Genomic DNA, 25,417 nt, shown 5'->3' on the forward strand with positions numbered 1-25,417 from the left:
CCTAAACCCATCAACACCTGGACTCACAAAGGACAAGGATTACAAAATCCAGCAAGGTAAGAAATGGTATTTCTTCCCTACCAGGCCCAGCATGGGACACGGTGGCTCAGTGGGTTAGGACGCTGAGCTTGTCGATCAGAAGGTCGGCAGTTTGGCGGGTGGAATCCCGAATACCGCGTAACAAAGTGAGCGCCTGTGACTCGTCCCAGCTTCTGCCAACCTAGCAGTTCGAAAGCATGTAAAAATGCAAGTAGAAAAATAGGGACCACTACGGTGGGAAGGTAACAGCATTCCGTGCGCCTTTGGCGTCTAGTCATGCCAGCCACATGACCACAGAGTCGTCCTCGGACAAGCACTGGCTCTTTGGCTTTGAAATGGAGATGAGCACCGGCCCCTAGAGTTGGAAACGACTAGCACGCAGGTGCGGGGGAACCTTTACCTTTATCTTTACCTTAGGCCCAGCATAGTCTCTGAGACAGACCACGTTCGCACTCTCCCTAAAAGAAAAGACAGACCTTTCCATAAATGTAACCAACTTTTAATCTGTGACCCCCTTTGATTGCTAAGCTGTCTACTTTGCTGTGGAATAAACTCTGCCTCCCCTTCAAGCAGATGTTTTGTGCTTACTGGAACCTGGCTTGAAACAGATCCAAATTTTCTTCTAACAGTATTTGATGCAGGTCAAGAGGCAGATTGGAAGGGAAAGGAAGAAAGAATGATCAGGCAGAGAAGCATGTCTATTACAGAGCCCATCAGGAGAGAAAAGACAGCGAAACTGGTGTCTGGATTGATCCCTTGTCTTCCAGCTGAGAGCAAAGTACGATGATCGGAGCAGGGAACTGATGCAGCTTTAAGCTCCAGGGTGCATCCTACGGTGTGCGCTGCTTCCTTTTGAGCTTCAGATCCGGCTTCTCAAAAAGGAGGGAAGGCGGCTCCTTAAACGGAGACCAGCATCAAGAGACTTTTTGGTCCAAACGCTTTTTACAAAAAGATTCCCTCTTTTTTTTTACTTTTATCATGACTTCCTCTGTTCTTCCTTTTCAGTATCCCACCAGGCAGGTTTTAGAATTAAGCAAACTTTTGTACTTGCAGCCATCCTGCCAGGTAAGCTGTCATTTAGTCGAGCTTTTCAGGACACCTGGAACCAAAGTTTAACTAGCGCGTTGGATGAACTCAACTTTTGCATTTAGTTTACAGGATGACTCAGTTCATTAGATTAATTTAGAGTTCCAAATCTGGGCTGCAAAAAGTTGAGAGATTAATAGATGACCTAGCCCACCTACCCACCCACCCCAAAAAAATCACAATAAGGGTAATGAAGGGAAAATATAATTGTTCTGAAATATTTAAAAAGGATTAGAAGTAGTACTACAAACTGTACAAACTGCTTTTACTTTCCTTTTTAGATATTTTAGAACAATTATATTTTTCCATTTTTATTATTTTATTTATATGACACATTGTTGTTGTTGTTGTTGTTGTTAGCTGCGAAGTCGTGTCCGACCCATCGCGACCCTATGGACAACGTTCCTCCAGGCCTTCCTGTCCTCTACCATCTTCTGGAGTCCATTTAAGCTCACGCCTACTGCTTCAGTGACTCCATCCAGCCACCTCATTCTCTGTCGTCCCCTTCTTCTATTGCCCTCAATCTTTCCCAGCATTAGGCTCTTCTCCAGTGAGTCCTTCCTTCTCATCAGGTGGCCAAAGTATTTGAGTTTCAATTTCAGGATCTGGCCTTCTAAAGAGCAGTCAGGATTGATCTCCTCTAGGACTGACCGGTTTGATCGCCTTGCAGTCCAAGGGACTCGCAGGAGTCTTCTCCAGCACCATAGTTCAAAGGCCTCAATTCTTTGGTGCTCAGCCTTTCTTATGGTCCAACTTTCACTGCCATACATTGCAACTGGGAAGACCATAGCCTTGACTATACGCACTTTTGTTGACAGGGTGATGTCTCTGCTTTTTAGTGTGCTGTCTAGATTTGCCATGGCTTTCCTCCCCAGGAGCAAGCGTCTTTTAATTTCTTGGCTACAGTCCCCATCTGCAGTGATCTTGGAGCCCAGGAAAATAAAATCTGTCACTACCTCCATTTCTTCCCCATCTATTTGCCAGGAATTGAGAGGGCCGGATGCCATGATCTTGGTTTTCTTAATGTTAAGTTTCAACCCAAGTTTTGCACTCTCCTTCTTCACCCGCAACAAGAGGCTCTTTAGTTCTTCTTCACTTTCTGCCATTAGAGTGGTATCATCTGCGTATCTTAGGTTGTTGATATTTCTTCCGGCAATCTTAATTCCAACTTTTGATTCATCTAACCCTGCCTTTCTCATGATGTGCTCTGCATATAAGTTAAATAGGCAGGGCGACAGTATACAGCCTTGCCGGACTCCTTTCCCAATTTTGAACCAATCAGTGGTTCCGTGTCCAGTTCTCACTGTTGCTTCTTGGCCTGCATATAGGTTTCTCAAGAGACAAATAAGATGGTCTGGTACTCCCATCTCTTTAAGAACTTGCCACAGTTTGTTATGATCCACACAATCAAAGGCTTTAGCATAGTCAATGAAGCAGAAGTAGATGTTTTTCTGGAACTCCCTAGCTTTCTCCATGATCCAGCGTATGTTGGCAATTTGATCTCTAGTTCCTCTGCCTCTTCGAAATCCGGCCTGTACTTCTGGTAGTTCTCGATCCACATACTGCTGAAGTCTAGCTTGTAGGATTTTAAGCATGACTTTACTAGCATGAGAAATGAGTGCAATGGTGCGATAGTTTGAACATTCTTTGGCACTGCCTTTCTTTGGAATTGGAATGTAAACTGATCTTTTCCAATCCTGTGGCCACTGTTGAGTTTTCCAAATTTGCTGGCAAATTGAGTGTAGCACTTTTACTGCATTGTCTTTTAAGATTTTGAATAGCTCAGCTGGAATACTGTCACCTCCACTAGCTTTGTTGTTGCTCAGCTTTTCTAAGGCCCACTTCACTTCACATTCTAGGATGTCTGGCTCGAGGTCAGTGACCACCTCATTGTGATTATCAGGGACATTAAGCTCATTCTTGTATAGTTCTTCTGTGTAATTTTGCCACCTCTTCTTAATCTCTTCTGCCTCTGTTAGGTCCCTGCCATTTTGGTCCTTTATCATGCCCATTTTTGCATGAAACGTTCCCTTCATCTCTCCAATTTTCTTGAAAAGATCTCTGGTCCTCCCTATTCTATTGTTTTCTTCTATTTCTTTGCACTGTTCATTTAAGAAGGCATTCTTATCTCTTCTAGCTATTCTCTGGAATTCTGCATTCAATTGGGCGTATCTTTCTTTTTCTCCCTTGCCTTTCGCTTCCCTCCTTTTCTCAGCTATTTGCAAAGCTTCCTCAGACAGCCATTTTGCTTTCTTGCATTTCTTTTTCTTTGGGATGGTTTTGGTTGCTACCTGTTGTACAATGTCGCGAACCTCTGTCCATAGTTCTTCAGGCACTCTGTCTATCAGATCTAATTCCTTAAATCTATTTGTCACCTCTACTGTATATTCAACAGGGATATGATTTAATTCATACCTCAGTGGCCTAGTGCTTTTCCCTACTTTCTTCAGTTTAAGCCATATTATGGGTATGGGAAACATTAATTTATTCTAATTAACTGTGATTTTGTGTTTGATCTGCTGGTTTATGATTGAATAAAGATTTGATTTGATTAGATTGCAGAAAATACAGGGGGGGAGATTTTGTAAACTACCTAGCTATCATTCAGAATTTTGCAGCCCAGATCTGGAAGCTTTAGTTAATTAAATAAATTTTGATTGAGATAACCATGAATAAGGCATATTGGGTCTCTTTGCTGCCATCTAGAGGACACCTGGGATTTTTCAGCCCAGATATGCTGTGGCTTGGTGTGCAGGTCTGGAGAAATAGAAATGTAGGCATCATATCTTTGGATCAGCAAGATTTGAATGATCTCCATCCCAGTTTGTGAAAGTTAATCAGATGTTCTTGAATCTCAAGAATGAATCAGATGTGTCTTCATGATTCTGTGCCTTAGAGCATTTTGTTTTCCCCCGTGTAAGTGGTCCACCATAGAAGAAATGAGAGATGCTGTCACGGTCAGATGCCTTGCTTGTGTCATGTCAGGTGGAGAGAGACAGTAATGAAATGACATGATTTGACTGGATGTCTAATTGAGTCAAACTGGCTACCTACCTTTGTAAATCAATTAAAGAGAAGATCAGCTGGACCAAAAGCCCACCGGAAGAATCTGTATCTGACAAGCTACTACAGCCTTCCTTGTTCAGGTGCCAAAGGTATAAGATTAAATTCCCTGATGGCTTGTAGGAAAAACAAAAAATGGGTCCAGCACTTTTAAGAGAAGGAACTTTTTAAAGCATGGAAATAAGCATCAGCACATCAGGATAATTAGATGTAGAGGAGTGGGAGGCAGCTAACAATCATTCAGTTTATGCATTTAGCTAGATAGGATGGCTTGAGCACCCATCTCTGTAAAATTGGCCGGTAGTGGGGTATCCACCATCAAAGCTAACACCAGCCGGCTTCCAGTTTGCGATCACGGCACTGGCAAACGTGTGGGGAGATCGCTCCCCTCGCCACCTGGTTTTCTTCCACCAGGGGACCCTGAAGAGGGTCGGAAGTCGCCTTGGAGGAGCAACGAGCATGAAGAGGACCCCCAAGTGATTACGGAAGGATGGCAGCTCTCCCGTTTGATCTGGGGCAGCTCTTCCCGACGGGGAAAAGATCAGCCATTTATGGCCCATCATTAAGGTGCTGACAGCCAAGGCCAAACGCACTACCAAGCACCTTGAACAATGTGGAAAATTGGGTGAGATTTTATCTTCTCTCTACCCCAAGTACCTTTCCTGTTAAAAGCATATTGAAAATCTATCCCATTCTGAGGAGAGAAAGAAGGGAACTCCATTACCCCACCCTCTAAAATGGCGGCTCCTGCTTACCCTGGGGAAATAAAGCTTTGAAAAGACTAAGTTACCACAACTGGATATCTGTCTTCTGTTTGGAATTTGGGGACCCAAAAATTCCTATTCTCACTGGAATCTGCTATCTTTTTTTACTTGCAAAAAGAACTGAAACTGGATAAGAATCTAGCCCAGGATCTGAAAAGGACTCTAAATGCTATTGGGGACATCTTGTGGCAAAACATGGTACAGCAGTTTTATTTATTCTGACAAAGAGACTTGGTTACTGCCCAGATCTGACATTGGTATTATCTATGAGAGACTTAATTTTGAGAGAGCAGCTGGCTAATGTATTTGGTAGGAATGGTGGAGGTGAACACTTACTGACCTTCTTTTAATAAATAGGCTTCACTAGAAAGACCATCTCTAACTATGTCAGAAATGGAGGAGGATCAACAAAAGACTTCGGATACGCTAAAACTTATACTTGAAATCATCCTGGCAGATATTGACAGACTCAAAGCTAACTTGAAAGACAAAGGTGACAGCTTACCTCTGGAAAGCAAAATCTTGATTGCAGCTAGAAAACAATTAACTCAAAAAACAACAGGAGTGGAACAAGTGGATATCAAGACAGAGGGCTCTACAAAACAACAAGCACAGCCTACTGAAAACTCAGACAACGAAACAATAATTTCAAACCTGGAAATGACTATGTAAACCAGAAGGATTTTGAGAAAAAGAAAGACCAAATCAAATTGAAGACAATTGCATCAGAACAAACACAGGGATCTAGGATATCAGGGCAACAGCCTAAGGACTATAAATAGGTCAGATTTTTCAGAAAATTGGCAATGAGATGATCTCCCTTAATTCAAATAGTACATACAAGAATGAAGGGAGATCTATTTGATGATTTAAAAACACTGATATGGAAGCCTGGTTGGCAAAAGAAGAAAGCTAGAATTAGGTTGAAAAACTGGGGCCTTTTGGTTTATTAGAGAGGACCCTAATTTGTTAGCTAGTGGGCTAAAGGGAGATTTTGAGATAAAGGGAAATTTGATTACTAGATTTAAAATAGTTGGAAAATAGCAAAAAATAAGGGATTAATATGTTTAATATGGAAGATTTAGATGTACTAGGGAAATGTAAACTATTAGAAAATAGGTTTGAATTATTGACTAGCCCAGAGAATATAATCAAGGTGGTGATGTATTAGGATGGGAAGTAGAAAATGTTTATGGAATAAAATAAGAATATAGTTAAGTAACTAATATATGTATTTTAGATATTATAATTTTTATGAAATGAGATAAAGGAAATTTGGGTCACCTGAAAGCTAAATACTACGGATACTAAAGATCAAACTGGAAATATGTAGTTAAAAATTAAAATTAGGTAAAATTTAACAGCAGGACATTGATTGTTCATCGAAATTTATCAAGATATGTATTAGAAAAAATGTATTTATAACTGCGATAATGAAGTTTATACTAAGTTTTGATACAATTAGAAATTTGTCAGCTTAAATATGAAATAGCAAATGTTAAGGGAAACAGAAGAAATATTTGATGATGTCACCTGAGATAGATTGTATTACTGAACTATTGTTTAACCCAATTACCACGTTACCTTCTTAAATACTTATATGTAAAACTGGAAAATTAATAAAATATTTTTTTAAAGAAACTAACACCAGCCAGAACCTAGAACAACTCAAAGAAGTACTGCAAGATCAGAAGAAGTAGTGTCAGAATCCATTTATATCACATTCATAAATGTATGCTTAAAACATTATCCCCCCCCCGGATTCTGCCATCTCCCGAGGAAGGAGGAGCACATGTGGATTCATCCTGCCTTAGGTTATTTCAAAGACCAAGGGAAACCTTTTGAACTGGGGGGAACAAAGGGGAGGGTTAGGGAAGAAGGCATCTGGCCTGTGTCTCCATTTGAATCTGTAAAGGAAGAAGGCAATAACCGTAATGATCCGAAGTTCCCTTTTTCCCAGGAAAGGGATGACACGAAGTAAATGATGGGGGGATGACCAAATGGGGTTGAGGGAAGGGGGTTGAACTGGGAACTCTTTACAAAGTTTCAATCTGTAAAACAATACCAGGTCCTGTCTTGTATTTCCACAACCAAACATGTCCTAGTAAAAATTCCTTTTGGACTAGAACTGACTTCAAGAGTTTTTGTTTTCCTAAGACGTGGATTGGGGTGGGTCCTGACAAGTGGAGAGACCTGGCCCACAGAATCTCTAAGAGTCAGACTCTAATATCATCATTATCATTAAGGGGGCATCAGGTTTTTAGTGTGCCTGTGTCTTCAACAATACAAGCCACCCTTGACTTACGACCGTAATTGAGCCCAGAATTATGGTAAGTTGTGGTCATTAAGCAGGGCACCCTGTGAGCACACCCAAATTTACTCCCTTTACTCTCTTTTTTTTGCAGCAGTTATTAAGCAAATGCTGTGGTTGTTAAGTGAACAACACAATCCTTAACTAAACTCCACAGTCATTAAGCAAACACCAAGGGTTCATTTTCCCATTAGTGTTTTTTTGCCGGAAACCCCAAGTAAATGCTGGAAATGGGCAAAAAGAATGCTGAAAATCATGAATGAATGAATGAATGAATTTTGCTAAAAAGCAAAATGGCCCATAATTTGTGACTTCCACCATCAATTGTTTTACAGCACACCCAGATCCCTGCTACCCAAAGAGCCTCGAGAGCTGGCAGATATTTTTAAAAGGTAGATGCAGCCCCTCGATGGGGAAAAAAATGGCCTATCCCTCTTTTGTAGCACAATGTGCGAATACAGTCTTCGCCACGTTGAGCTGCAATATCTGAAGGAACACCCCTTCCCATGTGTTCCTTAAAATCACCATGGATGCCGCTGAATTGACTCAGAAGCAAACAGGCACCCAGTGCAGCTTGTGCAGCAGAGGTATCACATGTGCCGTCCTTGGGATACCCGAGATTGCTCACACGGCTGTATCTTGTACCAGCTGAAGCTTCCAGATACTTTTCAAGGGTAGCCCATGCACAGCACATTGCAACAGTCCAAACGGGAGAGGACCGGGACATGAGTGGCCAGTGAAGGACCTCCCTAGCCAGGAAAGGGCATAACTGGCACACAACACGAAGTTGAGCAAAGTTGAGCCATGGCTACTATCTGCAGGAGTCATGAGTTCAGAAGGACCACCAGATTACACACTGTTCTGGATTCCTGTCCCCCCCACCCTCCCACTCAGTGTTTCTCAGGTGCCCACCTGAAATATACGCTATAGAGGCCGGTGGTCAGGGAAAACCAACTTTCTAAAAAAATTCAGGATTATCTACAAGTTGTGTTTCCTGTTTGTATTATTATTACTATTTTTCAGAACTAAGCAATCTGAAACCCTGAAACATTTCCTTGTCAGCTGGGAAATTTGAGTGGAGATTGCTCAAAAAAAAAAGAACACCTGCTGCTCACCCAATTTGCTGGCTGTACCCAGCCTCTCTGAGGCTGGAAAAGCCCTGGGCAAGAAATTCTTCACTCGTCTGCAGATTCCTTGAGAATACATTCGACTGGAGGCAAATGCATTTTCAAAATACTTTATTTACCTTGATCCTGGCACAGTAGGGGTGCAATAAAGCAAAAGATATCCCTCCCAAATCTGCAGCAGCAGGTGTTTCCCCCCCCCAAGGCTGCTTCCGGGCTCAGCAGTTTGCAATTCATCCAGAGGAACACTTCAGCTCCCCAGCAGTGAAGTCCTCCCTCCCAGCATATTATGATAACTAAAGGGCAGAAGCCGGTCAGAGGAAGCTGAGCTTCAGACAAGGCTTCTACTTCTAAGGCAGACATGTCAAACACAAGGCCCGGGGGCCGGATCCGGCCCGCAAAGCCATCCTGGAAACAGTGAGGGAACGGCCCCCACTGCCTTGGCCCTGGCCCAGAGACCCTCCTTCTGCCAGAGGCCCTCAGATCTGTCCCACTCCTGCCCAGGCCCCCATAGGCACCCTTGATGCCAACGATGTAGAGTTGGCCATGCCCACCCAGTAGGCCATACGCACTCTAGGCACGCCCACCCAGTAGGCCACACCCACCCAGGCCACACCCACCCAGCCCCCTGAGGGCAATTGCAATGCTGATGCGACCCTCAATGAAATTGAGTTTGACACCCCTGTTCTAAGGGATGCATTCTACAAACTCTTAACCTGTACTCTGCTGTGCATAGAAGACAGAATCCTACACTAACCACATAACCCAATTCTCAACTCAGAATGTTTCTCAGCCATGGCCCCTTTAAGACGCATGCACTTCAACTCCCAGAATTCCCCAGCCACAGAAAGCCAAATGCTTTGCTGAATGCCCAGACATAGGAAGACATATAAATGATCCTACGCAACAGGTGCCAGGCTCTGAACTGCCTCACCAGCAATGGACAATCCTGAATAGGATTCAAACCTGACTGCTGGGATTCACTGTGCAAACGGGGTATTCTTCCCCTCAGTGTGATTGTGGGTCCCAGGTCAAGCTGTAGTTCACATCATGACCAACTGTAAGCTGAAGGCATATTCCGATCCAGTTTCTGATTTCTTTCAGATAAAACAATGCTGTGCTTCAATGGTTATATGGCCTAGACACTGGTATCTGAATGTAGATCCTTTAAACATTCATATTATACTGTGTTTTTAATTTAGGTAAAATGTTAATATGCATTATAAGTCCATGTATGTCATGCCATACACTTAATAAATAAATTTTGGGGATTGAAGAAAATAGCTTAATAGAAGAGGTCGAGCACAGCATGCTGAAATTCTATCTATCTCCACTTCAAAAGTTGGGAGTGATTGGAGAGCCCCTTGATAGCAACTATAAGTTTGTAGGAGATAAATTGAGCCACTGCTCCTAAACTTAAATAAGGCAGAACAGTCAGCTTCTTGCCCACAAATTCTGTAAATGCAGGTATGTGTGTGGGGAAAAAAAGGGTTGAGGAACACATCACTACATACAAGGCACCTCAGCTAGCAAGAAGAGGAAACCCAAGGGGTGAGACCCAGAAGATGGTTTTTCTCAGCAATCACCTCCTTCCTTCCTTCCTCTCTGAGGTTAGGTGTTTCCTGATGACATTCCCAGTGATGAAGTCAGGTGGGCTCCATGATGACGTTCCAGAGGATGATGAAAAGCAGAGTGCCTTAGGAGACCATCCAGATTCATTGGACGTCAGCTATGGACGTATTTGCAGTTTTTAATTGCTTGGCTTTATTACTGTCTGGTTTTATGGATGGATTCTTTGAAGTGATAAATGTTTTATCACATACGTTGTAAGATGCCCAGAATTGGAAGAAAATAAAAACAAAATACATAAATCTGGTGCAATGTGTTTCAATGATTTCTATTGGGTTTTTTAAAAAAAAGAATTTAAAAAATTCTTAACTTTCTGTGGCCAGCCATGGTTCATCTATCTCTGCATGGCAAGATATAGAGAGACCGAAAGGAAGGGAGGGAAGTGGGGGGCAGAGAGAGATGATAAAGTAGGCAGGCAAGCAGGCAGATAGACAGATAAGATAGATAGATAGATAGATAGATAGATAGATAGATAGATAGATAGATAGATAGATAGATAGATAGATAGATAGATAGATAGATAGATAGATAGATAGATGATAGATAGATATTTTTTTATTTTATTTTATTTTAATTCCATTTATATCCCGCCCTTCTCCGAAGACTCAGGGCGGCTTACAAGCTTAGCAGTAGCCTTCATTCTATGTATATGCCTGCTTATTAGGGCTTTCACACACACCCCAAGCGGCATTATTACAAAGTCAGCTTAATTGCCCCCAACAATCTGGGTCCTCATTTTACCTACCTCGGAAGGATGGAAGGCTGAGTCAACCTTGAGCCTGGTGGGATGCGAACCTGCACTAATTGCAGGCAGCTGGTGTTACTTAAGGAGGCATTAGCCCACTGGCTCCACCAAGGCTCATAGATAGATAGATAGATAGATAGATAGATAGATAGATAGATAGATAGATAGATAGATAGATAGATAGATAGATAGATAGATAGATAGATAGATAGATAGATAGATAGATAGATAGATAGATAGATAGATATGCAAATCAAAGAACAGCACACAGAGAAGGCAAAGCAGAAGGAAACCCCTGGAAAATTCAGAGTTAAGAGTTGAAAAAGCAGAAATGGAGGAGAGTTCAGGCATGGCCACAAATGTTTGACCATTAGCTACCTGAAATGGAGTGAAACCTGTGCTGCAGTGCACAGCATTATAATAAGCCACCTCAGCAAACGGTGACAAGTCAGACCAATTGTCCTGTTGATAATTAATAAAACATTTTAGGTATTGTTCAGTCTCTCTGTTCCCCCCATTCATTTGAGGATAATGTGGAGATGATAACCCTTGATTAGAACCCATCAGGTCCAGAAAAGCCTTCCAGAACTTAGAGGTGAACTGAACCTGTCTGAAATTATACGTTGTGGGGCCCCATGAAAGCGATATACATTTTGCACAAAGAATTTAGCTAAAGGCTTTGCAGTTGGGATTTTGGGCCATGGAATGAGATGAACATACCTAGGGAACAAATCCGTTACGACCCAAATTACAGTATTTCCAGCACTTTCAGGCAGTTTCAAAATAAAATCCATAGAGATCTCTCTCCAGGGTGCTGATGGACTTGCAGCAGTCCTGGGGGTTTCCCTTGCCGCCTTTTAGCTGCTGCACATGTGGGCAGCTGTCTACATAGCCTTCTATGTCTTTTTTCAATGAGGGCCACACAAGCTGTCTTTTAATGAGATGTAAAGTTTTTACAAATCCAAAATGTCGAGTCATACTCTGCTTGCGTCACTTTAAGCCTTAAGGTTGCTGGGACATAGAGTTTTTCTCCAATCCATGCTAATCCATCTTTTAACACACACGGGTTATTGTGGTTTCAAAACCACTCATCAGTCTCTAGTGCAGTTTTAAAATCCTGTAGCCAAGTCTTCCCTTGTGAGCCATAGGTTTCGACTGGGCTCTGGGGCTGCTAATTGATGAGGATGTAAAATGGTTTAGTCACCTCTGCTTCACTGTCTTTATGCACTCCCAGGCTTTCTTATCTGCCAGCCTGTCTTCAAAACGTCTGCAGAGAGCAGCCATAAAACGGTTGAAATTCCTCAATTCGGGTGTGTTGCAATTGTACAGGGTCACCATCCAGTCAGCTGCTCCAGCTTCCAAAGCTAGGGTAACTGCCCAGACCTTCTCAACATCAGTAGGCAGCATTCTCCCATAGATTTGCATGTAGGTGAACACTTGTGCCAGGAAATACCCCAATCGCTTTGGGTCTCCGTCAAACTTTACTCCTATCAGAATCGGTTTCACCTCAGCTGTTTGAGGTGGTCTGCCTCTGGTTCTGTCAAAACCCACTCCAATCCACATTTTAGGAAAGAAAAAACTCTTGGAGACAAGTTTGTCCAAGCAGGAACTTTTACTAAAACATGGTTGACAGTGGATAATCTAGACAGGATCTGGAAACTGTCTCACAGATCGATACTTTTAAAGTGTCCCCGAGTAAAAACCCCTCCCCTCAGTCCATTCGGTCAGTCCTGGATCAGTCAAGTTTCAGATGTCAAAACCCCTCGTGGGAAAAGAGAAACCCCAGTACATTTGCAACATTATTACTTCCTCCCCTTCACATTCCATTCGGAGATAAAAACCAGAATTCTCCCCCCCGCCTTTCTTTCTTTGTTCTTCGTAGTTCAGAGGATTTCTTCCCTGGTCTTTTGTGATGGCCTCAAGGCAGGCTGAATAAACAAACCTTGCATCTAAGGGATAAAGGTAAAGGTAAAGGTTCCCCCGCACATGCGTGCTAGTCGTTTCCAACTCTAGGGGCCGGTGCTCATCTCTGTTTCAAAGCTGAAGAGCCAGCGCTTGTCCAAGGACATCTCCGTGGTCATGACTAGACGCCAGAGGCGCACAGAACACTGTTACCTTCCCACCGTAGTGGTCCCTATTTTTCTACTTGCATTTTTACATGCTTTCGAACTGCTAGGTTAGCAGAAGCTGGGACGAGTAACAGGCGCTCACTCTTGTTACGCGGCACTCGGGATTCGACCCGCCAAACTGCCGACCTTCTGATCGACAAGCTCAGCGTCTTAACCCACTGAGCCACCGCGTCCCTATCTAAGGGATAGAGATGGGCAATTAACAATCCTGTCTTCTCTTTCCCTCCTTGGGAGTGGCAGAATCCAGTAAGGGGGTGAGATTTGGGTTTTGCACAGAGAGGGAGTTAGAAATGAGATAAAAATGGATTCTGACAGTTTCCTCGAGACAGACGGCTTCGCTGTGGTGCTGCCCTCCTAGCCTCCAGCTGATGCCATCTCTCGGACCTCCAATTCCTCCTGCTCTGATTCGCCTTCTGACTCTTCCTCCAAATCAGGGCTTTCTTTTAGCTGCACCTTAAATTCATCGAGGGCTTTCTTCACATACTCCATTACAGCTTCCATCGTCCCCAATTTCAATTCTTCCTTTTCCCCATCTTTATCAGGAGGGGCAGGTTCTGGATTTTTTTTTCCGATACCGAGTGACCATCTGGCTCAGTCTCCTTCACCAGAAGCTCCGGCTTCTTCCAGGTCCCTTGGAGAGGCTTTCATCTGCTTTCAAGCATAGGAGATCTTCGGCCCATTTCTCTGCCTGAAATTCCTCCATGTGAAATTCAGTTGTGACTCCCCCGTAGGGCAACAGCTTTTCTGGGTTGACCACTATGCAGATCTCGCCTTATGTAAGGACCCATGTCAGCTAACCACCCAAGAAAGCAGAACTCTTGAAACAGGCATTGTCTCAAAAGGAAACTTTTATTAGGGGTCAGTGACAGTAGAGAAGTCAAGGTGAGATCTGGGGAAAATCCTGCTAAAAAACGGTATAGTTAAACCAACAATATTCCTCCTCCCACCAGAGTCATAATGTCCATTTGAAATCCAGCCAATCCACAGGTGGCACGATGTGTGGGTAACTGGCACATCTGGCACGCATCTCAAGGTCTTCTCCAATTCCATTTTTCTGTAACCGTCTCCCCGATAAGAGAGACACATTCCTTTCACAAGTAGATAGAGGCGAGAGAGGAAAGGTAGAAAGTGAAAGTTATCCCAAGAGAAAGCAAATTCCTCCCTCTCTCCCCCTCAGCAGAATGGCAGGCCCCAAAACAAGAGCACATATGCAGAGAAAACAATAAGGATTTGGGGACCTAAAAGGAGCAGCCAATCAACATCATTCCTACTCTGGGTTTCTTCTTAATCACCTAGCCCTGTTACGATGAAAACAAGGTTCACACTTTGTGCTATCCTCTTGAGTAAGCCCAAATGGGTTGCATTAAGAAATCCAGATCCTGAAGCTAAAACTCAAATACTTTGGCCACCTAATGAGAAGGAAGGACTCACTGGAGAAGAGCCTAATGGTGGGAAAGATTGAGGGCAATAGAAGAAGGGGACGACAGAGAATGAGGTGGCTGGATGGAGTCACTGAAGCAGTAGGCGTGAGCTTAAATGGACTCCAGGAGATGGTAGAGGACAGGAAGGCCTGGAGGAACATTGTCCATGGGGTCGCGATGGGTCGGACATGACTTCGCAGCTAACAACAACAACAAGAAATCCCACTGAGCAAGCTACACACAACCTACTGAAACGAAAGAAACAAACCACCATAATGTAATGTATGAAGCCAAAGTTAAGTGAGAGATAATTTTTCAATGTTTTCTGATACTTGATTGCCTAGCCAGCAGGGCCACTGTCATCCCAATTCAATTGGGAGGTGCCAAGTTGGGGAAGGTAGCTGTGTCCCATCCATTATAACATCAGTCTGGCTGCAACTCAGGTTTTTTCCTTGTTGTATTGTATATGTAAACATTCTTTCATGGAAGTGTATAATATGTTAACAAGTACAAATATTAGGGCATCGTCAAAATATATAAGTAAAGCCGTTTGACAGGAATACACGCGGGAACTTTGACAGCTGTCAAAGTTCCCCGCACTGCGCAGGCGCCTCCACTGACAGCTCGCGGCTGTCAAACTCCGGACCGTGAAGAAGCCTGAACTGTCAAAGCGTCCACCACACTACGCAGGCGCAACCACTGACAGCTCGCGGCTGTCAAAACACCACACCACGCGGAAGCCGGAGCTGTCAGAAGAAGACGACGCTGATTGGTCCCCGTCTGACACGGCGCCAAAACAAACACTGCTGATTGGTCCTCGCGACCAGCTGCCGGCTATAAAAGCCGAACAAGTCATTCAATGTTGTCTTGCTCTAAATAAACTTGTTGTTAACTAGCCTGTCGTCCCGAGCGGTCCTTCGGCTACTTCACTGGCGACGAGGATGGGATCGCTCCGGAGCTGAAGTCACGGCCGTGGAAGAGAGTTCCCGGCAAGAGCTGACACGGAAGTTTTAACTTCCATCGGAGCAACCCAGGACCGGACGACATGGCAAACTTCGGCCGTGTGAGGGAGTTTGATACCCGCCATCCCGAGAGATGGCAATCACACCTCGGCCAAGTTGAAGGATTTCTCCTCGTCAGTAAAATTACTGACGACCGAGCAAAGGCCGCCGCCCTGCTGTATATCAGCGGGCCCCCGGTGTACGACGCAGCCGTCGGGCTGTTCAGCCCAGTGCCCATCACGGACGTCTCCTACGCGGACCTGGTGGACCAGCTGAACAAGTACTACATGCCGGCTCGCTCGGAACTGTACTGGCGGGTGCAATTCGCACAAAAGAAACAACGGCAGGACGAGCCAGCCAACGAGTTCATCGCCGGGGTCAGACACGCCGCGCGGAACTGCTGCTTCCCCGACCTGGAAGACCGCATCAGGGACCAGGTGGTGATCGGTCTGAGGGACGAGAAGCTACAAAAAAAACTGACGTCCAAAACCGACATGAATCTGGCTGAGCTGACCAGGGAGATCATGGCATACGAACACAGCCACAAAAAGAAGCCGACGAACACGCCCCCAGAGACCCCGGCGACCGTCTACCAGGAAAGCGCAACCTTCAGCGACAGCGGAGAGTCGGTAGATTTCACCGATGGAGAAGCCCTACAGCGCAGGATGGAGCACCGGCAGCCGAGGAGGGGAAAAACGTCGGACCGCCGAGGATTCAGGGACCCTCCACCGCCACCCCCGCGTTACGTGCAACGAGCCGCCTGTGCCAGCTGCGGGGGCAACCATGCCCGTGGAAGCTGCCGCTTTAGGAACGCAAAATGCCACAACTGCGGGAAGTCTGGCCACATCAAGCCGGTGTGCCGCAGCAAGGGCCGGGACAACGTCAATGAGGTGGAGGCAAATCCCCCAGGTAGGCCAGCTGCCCAGGCCAACAGGGAAACCCCACCAGGCAACCGGGTTGAGACAATCGATAGGGTAAACTGCATAAGTTCCAAGGTTAAGGTCTGGGTCAGAATTCAGGGGGTGCCTTGCCACATGGAGGTGGATTCAGGGTCAGCGGTCTCCTTAATTTCGCTAACAACCTATCAGGAGATCTGTCAGAAAGGCCGAAGACAAATTCCCCTGAAACAAACTCAGGTTCACCTTGCAGACTTCCAGAAAACCCCTATTCCGTTGGAAGGGAAAGCCAAGGTCCTTGTACAGTATAAGGGGTTCAAAGGCCCCCTGGAGGTTTTAGTTACGCCAGGGAACCGTACCAACTTGATAGGGCTTAACTGGTTCACTCCACTAGGCATCGCCTTATCAGGGGTTAATACCATTCAAACACCCAGCCTGGAAGCCGTTTGCGAAAAGTACGCCGACGTTTTCGAGGGCACTTTAGGGAAATACACAGGTCCCCCCATTTCCCTGCAATTAAATCCAGCAATCCAACCAATTAAAATAAGAGCTAGGAGGGTACCCTTTGCCCTCAAAGAAAAAATTGAAAACGAGCTTGACCGACTCGTGAGTCTAGGGGTGCTTGAGCCAACAGATGGGGGAACCTGGGAGACCCCTATTGTCACCCCAATCAAACCTAATGGCGAAGTGAGAGTATGCGCTGACTATAAGGCGACAGTCAACCTAGCCCTCAGCCCCCATGCTTACCCGGTGCCAGCGGTAAGGGACGTATTTGCTTCCATCCGCTCTGGCACCATTTTCGCCAAGCTTGACCTCACGCAGGCGTATTTACAACTGCCTGTCACAGACGACACCGCGGAAGCGCAAACTATTGTCACCCACCGCGGTGCTTTTAAAGTTAAGAGGCTTCAATTCGGCATATCTGCAGCCCCGGGTATCTTCCAGGGTATCATGGAAAAGACCCTGAAAGGAATACCCGGGGTCTGCCCCTATTTCGACGATGTTCTCATCGCCGGAGAAAATGAAGCTAATTTAGCTGACAGGCTGTCAGCTGTGCTGAGCCGGCTCAGAGAAGCCGGTCTCAAACTTAAGCGGGAAAAGTGCTCCATTGGAGTCACTTCTACAGAATTCCTAGGGTATAAAATCGATAGCCAGGGCATCCACCCCACCTCTGAGAAACTAAGGGCTATTCAAACCGCACCCAGCCCTAGGAATAAGCAAGAGCTTCAATCCTTTTTGGGACTGTTAAACTTTTACCATGCTTTCATTCCCCACAAAGCCACTATTGCAGAGCCTCTCCATAGGCTCCTCGACAAGGGTACAACTTGGTCCTGGACCAAGGAACATGAAAATAGTTTCCAATCGTTAAAAAAGATTATCTGTCAAAGCTCAACCATCACCCTTTTCAGAGAAGACACCCCAATATGCATCGCTTGCGATGCCTCTCCCTACGGAATTGGGGCAGTCTTAAGTCACCTATTCAAGGATGGCACACAAAGACCCATAGCCTTCTATTCTCGCACTCTAACCAAAGCGGAAAGGAACTACGCACAAATTGACAGGGAAGCCCTAGCGATAGTAGCAGGGGTCAAAAAATTTCATGATTATCTGTATGGAAGACCATTTACGATATTTACAGATCACAAACCCCTGCTAGGCATATTTACTTGGAATAAAATTACACCACAAATTCTCTCTCCGAGAATCTTAAGATGGTCAACGTTCTTAGCAGCCTATTCTTATCAACTAATACATAAACCAGGTAAGGAATTGGGACATGCTGACTGCCTCAGCAGACTGCCCATACAAACCAGGGACTCAGATCCAGCCCCAGCCAGCCAAATTTTAGCAATCTCTCAACTTCCTGAATGCCCCCTGACTGCAAACATAATAGCTAATAATTCAGCAAAAGATAAAATACTTGCCAGAGTCCTCAAATGGGCCACAACAGGGTGGCCAGCTCAAAACCCACAACCCAAATTCCAACCTTATTATAATAGGAAAAACGAGATTTCAACACATAGAGGATGCCTGCTATGGGGAAATAGGGTCATCATACCAGAAGAAAACATAGACCAAACATTACACATCTTACATGAAGGGCACCCTGGAATTGTAAAAATGAAAGCGATGGCTAGAAGTTACGTGTGGTGGCCTAACATAGATAAACAAATTGAAAAGTATGTGGGTGGGTGTTATACCTGTCAGGAGACCAGGAATGAACCCCCCCAGGCCCCGATCCATAAATGGGAGATTACAAGGAACCCCTGGTCACGTATACATATAGATTTTGCAGGGCCTATCCAGGGCCAAAGTTTCTTAATAGCAGTGGACAGCTATTCCAAGTGGCTGGAAATCACGCCCCTTAGGAAAACAACGTCCGCAGCCACTATTCAAGCCTTACGGAAAATATTCGCAACACACGGCCTACCTGACACCATAGTTTCCGACAATGGACCTCAATTCACCTCTCGTGAATTTCAGATCTTCGCTACGAGGAATTGTATTAGGCTGGTCACGTCGGCGCCGTTCCACCCATCGTCAAACGGGATGGCTGAAATTATGGTACGATCCACAAAAGAAGCATTAAAAAAATTCGTTAAAGGAAACTGGCAGAGGCGCATCAGCCAGTTCCTCTTAGCACAACACACAACGCCATGCTCCACAACCGGCAAATCACCAGCGGAATTAAGATGGGGAAGGAGGCTAATAACACGTCTCGATAGGCTGCACCCCGACACATACCCAGAAGAACCACAACACCCCCACCCCGGCCGCACACTTAACCCGGGTCAACTAATATGGGCAAGATCATACACAGATAAAAACAAGTGGGTCCAAGGGACTGTAATAAAACAAACAGGGCCCATCTCATACCTTATAGCTACGCAGGCACAGGGCAACATACGCCGCCATATTGACCAGCTCAGACCCAGACAACCACCACACAATGCTGAGCAACCAACCAGTGCCGACGTACAACCCCCACCGGAAATGCTGCCTATCCCAAACCAGGAAGTTGAACATCAAAATGAGGAACTAGACCCAGACCACCCACCGCCCCTTCGCCGATCAACCAGGAATCGGAAACCACCCACCTATCTAAAAGACTATCAGTGGGCTGGTTCAAACATCCAAGAGGAAAGAAACGCACCAGGGGAGGGGTAAGGGGTGTATTGTATATGTAAACATTCTTTCATGGAAGTGTATAATATGTTAACAAGTACAAATATTAGGGCATCGTCAAAATATATAAGTAAAGCCGTTTGACAGGAATACACGCGGGAACTTTGACAGCTGTCAAAGTTCCCCGCACTGCGCAGGCGCCTCCACTGACAGCTCGCGGCTGTCAAACTCCGGACCGTGAAGAAGCCTGAACTGTCAAAGCGTCCACCACACTACGCAGGCGCAACCACTGACAGCTCGCGGCTGTCAAAACACCACACCACGCGGAAGCCGGAGCTGTCAGAAGAAGACGACGCTGATTGGTCCCCGTCTGACACGGCGCCAAAACAAACACTGCTGATTGGTCCTCGCGACCAGCTGCCGGCTATAAAAGCCGAACAAGTCATTCAATGTTGTCTTGCTCTAAATAAACTTGTTGTTAACTAGCCTGTCGTCCCGAGCGGTCCTTCGGCTACTTCACTTGTCACCAGAATAAGGCTGCAAAGATCCAGATAACCACTAGGTGACAATCAGGTTAGAGCTCTATCTCTTTATTGCCTTCTAGTGGTTGTCTTGAGATGTGCAGTCCATAGCATCATCCTGCAAAAGAACAAATCCCTGTCTTCTGCAATAGCTTCTGTTGTGCTCTCTTGGAGACTCTTGGGTCACGACAGTCTCTGACTTATTTAATCAACCTCCATTTTTCCTCCCTCTTTTCCCCAACCTCCTATAGGATAGACCACGGAGAATCCATGCATAAAGCTGCCTCTCCCTCTTTCTACTTCCCTTTTTCCATTCAGCTTGAGTGATGTGTTTTGTCTCCTCTTTCCTCCTACAAACCACTCTCTGGAATTTCAGAGGGAGGGGGTCCAGCTGCCGCAGCCATTGTTCCACGCTGTAATTATATTTTCCAATCTGTTGCTATGCAATGCAAAATCATTTTCTGCCATCTGTCCATGGCTATATCTTCCTGGATAAGGGAAGAAACTCAATCTCCTTTACTCCTAAGGTGGTCCCTTCTCTATCGGCCTCCCTTGCTCCAAACTGCAACCATCTCAATCAAGACCAAGAAGAATCCTATTTGCATGGAGATATTGCTGAAGAGTAACCCTTAATGCTCATCTAGCTCTGAGGCCACCTTAAGCCTTCTCCTCAAATGACCTTACTGGGGCCTTTCCATCCAAGAAGAACCAGACATTCCTTCTATTACATGGGGGTGGGGGCCAGAGAATCACAGCTCACCAGACGCCACCGAGTGAGCTCAGGGCAGAACAAGATTTGAAGTAGCATCTATAGCTTAGACTCACTGACCTTAGAAAATCTCCAGCAGCAGTGCCCAAAGCCACACCAAACATCCCAGCATACTTTCATGTGGCCAATAAACCAGACTCAGAAAAGGTACCGGTAGATAAATATTTCCACTTCCTTGCCTTTGCTTCAGGCACAAGTTTGAGACAGGGAAGTGCTTGTATCAGGAGAGCGGAGAGGCAGAGAGGATAAATTGCCACCAGCCCTCCATTGGCTGTTGTCACTGTCTACTAGGGTCCTTCTGGGTAAGAGTCCCAAGTCTCCTTCCAATACAAGGAAGATCTCAAAAAGGACATTAGCCTGCAAGCTCAGTGTGCTGGCCTGAAGTTATCATGCAAAGGAACAGCCCGTCGAAGAGGCTTTGCTCAAGACTCTTTGCCTCACGTTTTACCCATGCCTCCAACAAGACTGATCTTCTGAATCTCATTTACTGTCGTTTCACTCAGGGTGAAACCGAGTTCACTGAGCACTAATGCAGCACATTGCAAAGCATGGCCTAGTCAGTCATTTCGTTCTGGATGAATCGGAGAGTCTCCAGGGCTGTTCTGCCCAGTCTAGCCTTCTCCAGCTGCAAAGGAGAGGAATTGTCTCCCCTGCACGAGGGGGGGGGTCCCCCAAAGGAAGGGAAAGGGAGGATTCCACAAACATCTTTTGTTCGAGTTTAATGCCATCAAAACATTAAATGATATTTAATGAGCCTTTGCTGGAGTTTCCAAATATCCAGCTGTCTGTTCAGGACCGGAGAATATTCAAATCTTTTTAAAAAAAAAAAAACTTGAGAAAAAGCAAATCCCAAATGTTCAGAGACGGGATTAGAAAAGTCCAATATCCGGACAGCTAAACATCACTCCACTCCCCTCCTCCAAACATCTGGAGTGGAAAACAGAGCTGGGAAAAGGTTGGGGAAGGAGGAGCAAGTCAAAATAGAGACTTTCCCACCCCTCCCAAGCGCGCACGCACACACACACACACACACACACACACAAACACACAAACACACTTACACAAATACAGTTCCTTTCAGCTTGGCTTCAGCCCAGCTCTATCAGGGCTGCCTTTGCCTCCTTGCCTGCCCCCTCCCCTTTCATCTCCTCCTGTTTGATACCTTTAAACACAGAGAGGCATGAAAAATAAATGTTACTGGAAAGAGATAGCGGTGAAAGTCTAGAAAGCAATTAGCAGGCAGAGAAGCATAATTAGTGCTCAGAATGCAAGCAAAGAAATAAAGTAGCTTTCGGATGCAATCAGGGTCGTGCCTGAATTACAAACCGTTAGCTGAATTGCTAATTAAACTCAAGGAGTGAATCACGTCTTACTAAGGGCCCAGCACAAGCCTTCCTTAACTTGCCTGTTCCAGCCACGGGGTGGCAAACAACCCACCTGGCTGAAAATGCACAAAATAGTTGAGGCCATGGAGCCATATAATTTATATTGGTGACCTGGTCAATCCTAGTTAGATGGAGTGGTTTTGGTTTTTTAATTCCCCTTGGACAGCAATAGCATTTAGGCTTATATACTGCCCCATAGCACTTTACAGTCTCTCTGGATGGTTTACCATGTAGAAGAATTATTTGCATTTTGCCCCCAACAATCTGGTCCTCATTTTACCAACCTTGGAAGGATGGGAGGCTGAGTCCACTTTGAGCCCCGTCAGAATTGAACTCCAATCTCTGGGAAGAGTTTGCCTGCAATACTGTACTTTAACCACTGCACCACCAGGGACCCAGTTGTAAGAAGAAAAACTTCCATGCCACTGTTGCCATCCATGCCAGTCACTGACCTTGACCAGCCCTGACCTTTCAGTGAACCCTAGGCAATAAAACAAAAGACCGCTTAAGCTTTTTTGACAAATTTCCTACCTAAGCTGAAACTGAAGGGGACGCGGTGGCTCAGTGGGTTAGGACGCTGAGCTTGTTGATCAGAAGGTCGGCAGTTTGGCGGGTCGAATCCCGAGTGCCGCGTAACAGAGTGAGCGCCTGTTACTCGTCCCAGCTTCTGCCAACCTAGCAGTTCGAAAGCACGTAAAAATGCAAGTAGAAAAATAGGGACCACTACGGTGGGAAGGTAACAGCGTTCCGTGCGCCTTTGGCGTCTAGTCATGCCGGCCACATGACCATGGAGAGGTCCTCGGACAAGCGCTGGCTCTTTGGCTTTGAAACGGAGATGAGCACCGGCCCCTAGAGTTGGAAACGACTAGCACGCATGTGCGGGGGAACCTTTACCTTTTTTTTAAGCCGAAACTTACTAAGGGTGTCTTTTGCTAGGAAATCTGCCAATATGGGCAACTCAATTAAAACTGAAGAAAATCCCCTCAAGACATGGAAATCCTTCACATACAAATAGGGTTTCCCCAACTCCAAAGCCATCGCCCAAAGTCAACACACAGACACACAAAAGGGCAATGATTAGAAGACCTTGCAGGGTGAGAAATTGCTTTTCCTCCCTGGACGCAACGTACTCCACAGGGCAGACCATGTTCATGCACTTTCCAAGACAAAAGATGGTTGTTGCTGTTCAGTCACTAAGTCATGTCCAACTCTTTGTGACCCCATGGTCCATAGCACACCAGCCCCCCCCCCCGGCCTGAGGCTACCCACATTTGTCAATGGAAATAATGTCGCAGAAACACTGGCAGATAATATTTATCATGTTGAGTTATCCCGTGTGGGTTGTCCCACAGTGAGTTGGCCATGGCAAGTTAGCCCATTCCAGATAGAGTGTCCACAAAGAGTGTCCACACTTTTGGAGTGTCCCCCAAAAGTCAAGATGACTGTTGCAAACTTTTAATCAACTTTTGATTATTTTGGATGCTCTACCACCAAGACTATCTCTGAAGTCTGAGTATTCTTAGAACTACAGACCATTATTTTAGAAGCTTATAATGCAAAAATAATACTTGGCATTCAAACAGGCTGACTTTCACAGCTTCTAAGTGTCCACCTGAAAGAGAGCTCATGTATTCTGAACACAGAGACTAGGGATCCAATTAGAACTCAACAAGAAGCAAAGTGAGGGAGGTTTAGACATTGTGGAGGCCTTGGTGCTCTCTGAACTTGATTGCTTTCTTACAGACATTTCATTACCCAACCAGGTAACATCAATATTAATGGGTGTGAGGTTTGCTTCATGTTTATATATGGTAGCTTGTCCAGTCACAGTTGGTGGGGCATGGCTTTCTGCTTGATAGTTCCTTGATTAGGGTATTGTTTTCTGTTTGATTGTTGGTCTTGTGTTAAACCCTGCTTATCTGGAAGTTGGCTGCTGGAAAAGATATGCAGAGTCCTTGGTGAATCACTGGATAACATTACCAGTGCTAGATCAACCACAGTTCAACCCTGAGCTACAAATATTCTCTTCTGTTGGTTTAAACATGTCTTTGCAACCCCATTGTACCTGTTGTGCAAACACGTCCAGACCAATGCTGTATTTCTGGAAAACCCAGCACTAGCATTTTCCAAAAATATTTGCATTTTAAGGACCTGCAGGAGCCATTGTAATCAGCTTATTATGCGGATGGGTCATGGCCAGAAAACAGTAACATATTGGGAAATATTCACCACTGAGCCATTTTGCTGAGGTTATAATCCATATGCTGAGGTTTGCACCAGAAACGTACATGTGCTAATAACCTGGCAGCTGAACTGCAAGCATGCCATGACTGGGTGATACTTTTGAGTCAAGCACAGTGAAGCGAGGCTATTTAGAAGAAAAAATGGGGGGTGGGGGTGGTAATCTTTGGGCAGATGGTCTCCTGGGAACTTTTATTCTTTCTAATTGATTGCTTCTTCAAGCTCCATAGCTAGTCTTTCCCACGACCTCTTGAAGAGCAGCAAAAGAATAGGCCATCTTTGGTTAAAAAAGGACCTAGTCATGCCCAGTTGAGTTCTGGAAGAGCTGCAAGTAATCAGCACTAATTGGGATAGACAAGGAGATCAGCCTGTGGTTCCTAAAGGTGCCAGGGTGCCCATCACTCTTACTGGTTCCACCAGATGCTTGGTTCTAGTTGACCCAATATTTTCTAAAGCTTCTTTAATTAGAAATATTAAAAATGCCAAGTGCGAAACTGGAATACAAAATACTAGCCTGCAGCATCCATTCTGAAATGATCTATGTTACTCCTGCAGATCTTCCTAGAAAAGGAAAGGGCCACCACAACCAAAGGCCTTCTTGGATGAATGCTCATTTACCCAAAGGAAAAGATACCGGTAAATTGGGGTGGTAGGACCATCCCAGTGTTAGGTGAGATGGCAGGAGCATCTTGCCAGTTTATCCCTGATCAAAGAGAGTTATGGTACTGCTTGTGCCCAACCCCATGGCAGCCATTTTGTGACAGCGGATATAGTATACTTTCCAAGTTTAAAATGGACTAACTGGGTAAGCAATAGACTCATGGCTTCTTTCTTTCTTTCTTTCTAATTTATTTATGTTAAAAATCTACATATAATAGTAGCAAACTATATGGGGGGAAAAACAGAAAAGAAAATCAAAGTTAGGAAACATATAGATGACTGCTGACCTTTTTTTCAACCAGATAATTAGATTCTGATTGTCCCTTCTCTCTCTTAAGTACTTTACAGGTCCCTTCACTTAGTCCTCGTTTTTCTTAGTCTTCAGATCCACAAATCATCAATGTATTCTTTTCTTCTTTCAGCAAAAAGTTCATAGAAGGTTTTCAGTCTTTCAAACAAAATTGTTCTCTGATCAAACAGAGAACAGTTTCACTATTTCTGTACATG

The sequence above is a fragment of the Vipera berus genome, assembly GCF_964194415.1.
Source record: "Vipera berus genome assembly, chromosome: 9".
Classification (NCBI taxonomy): Eukaryota; Metazoa; Chordata; class Lepidosauria; order Squamata; family Viperidae; genus Vipera; species Vipera berus.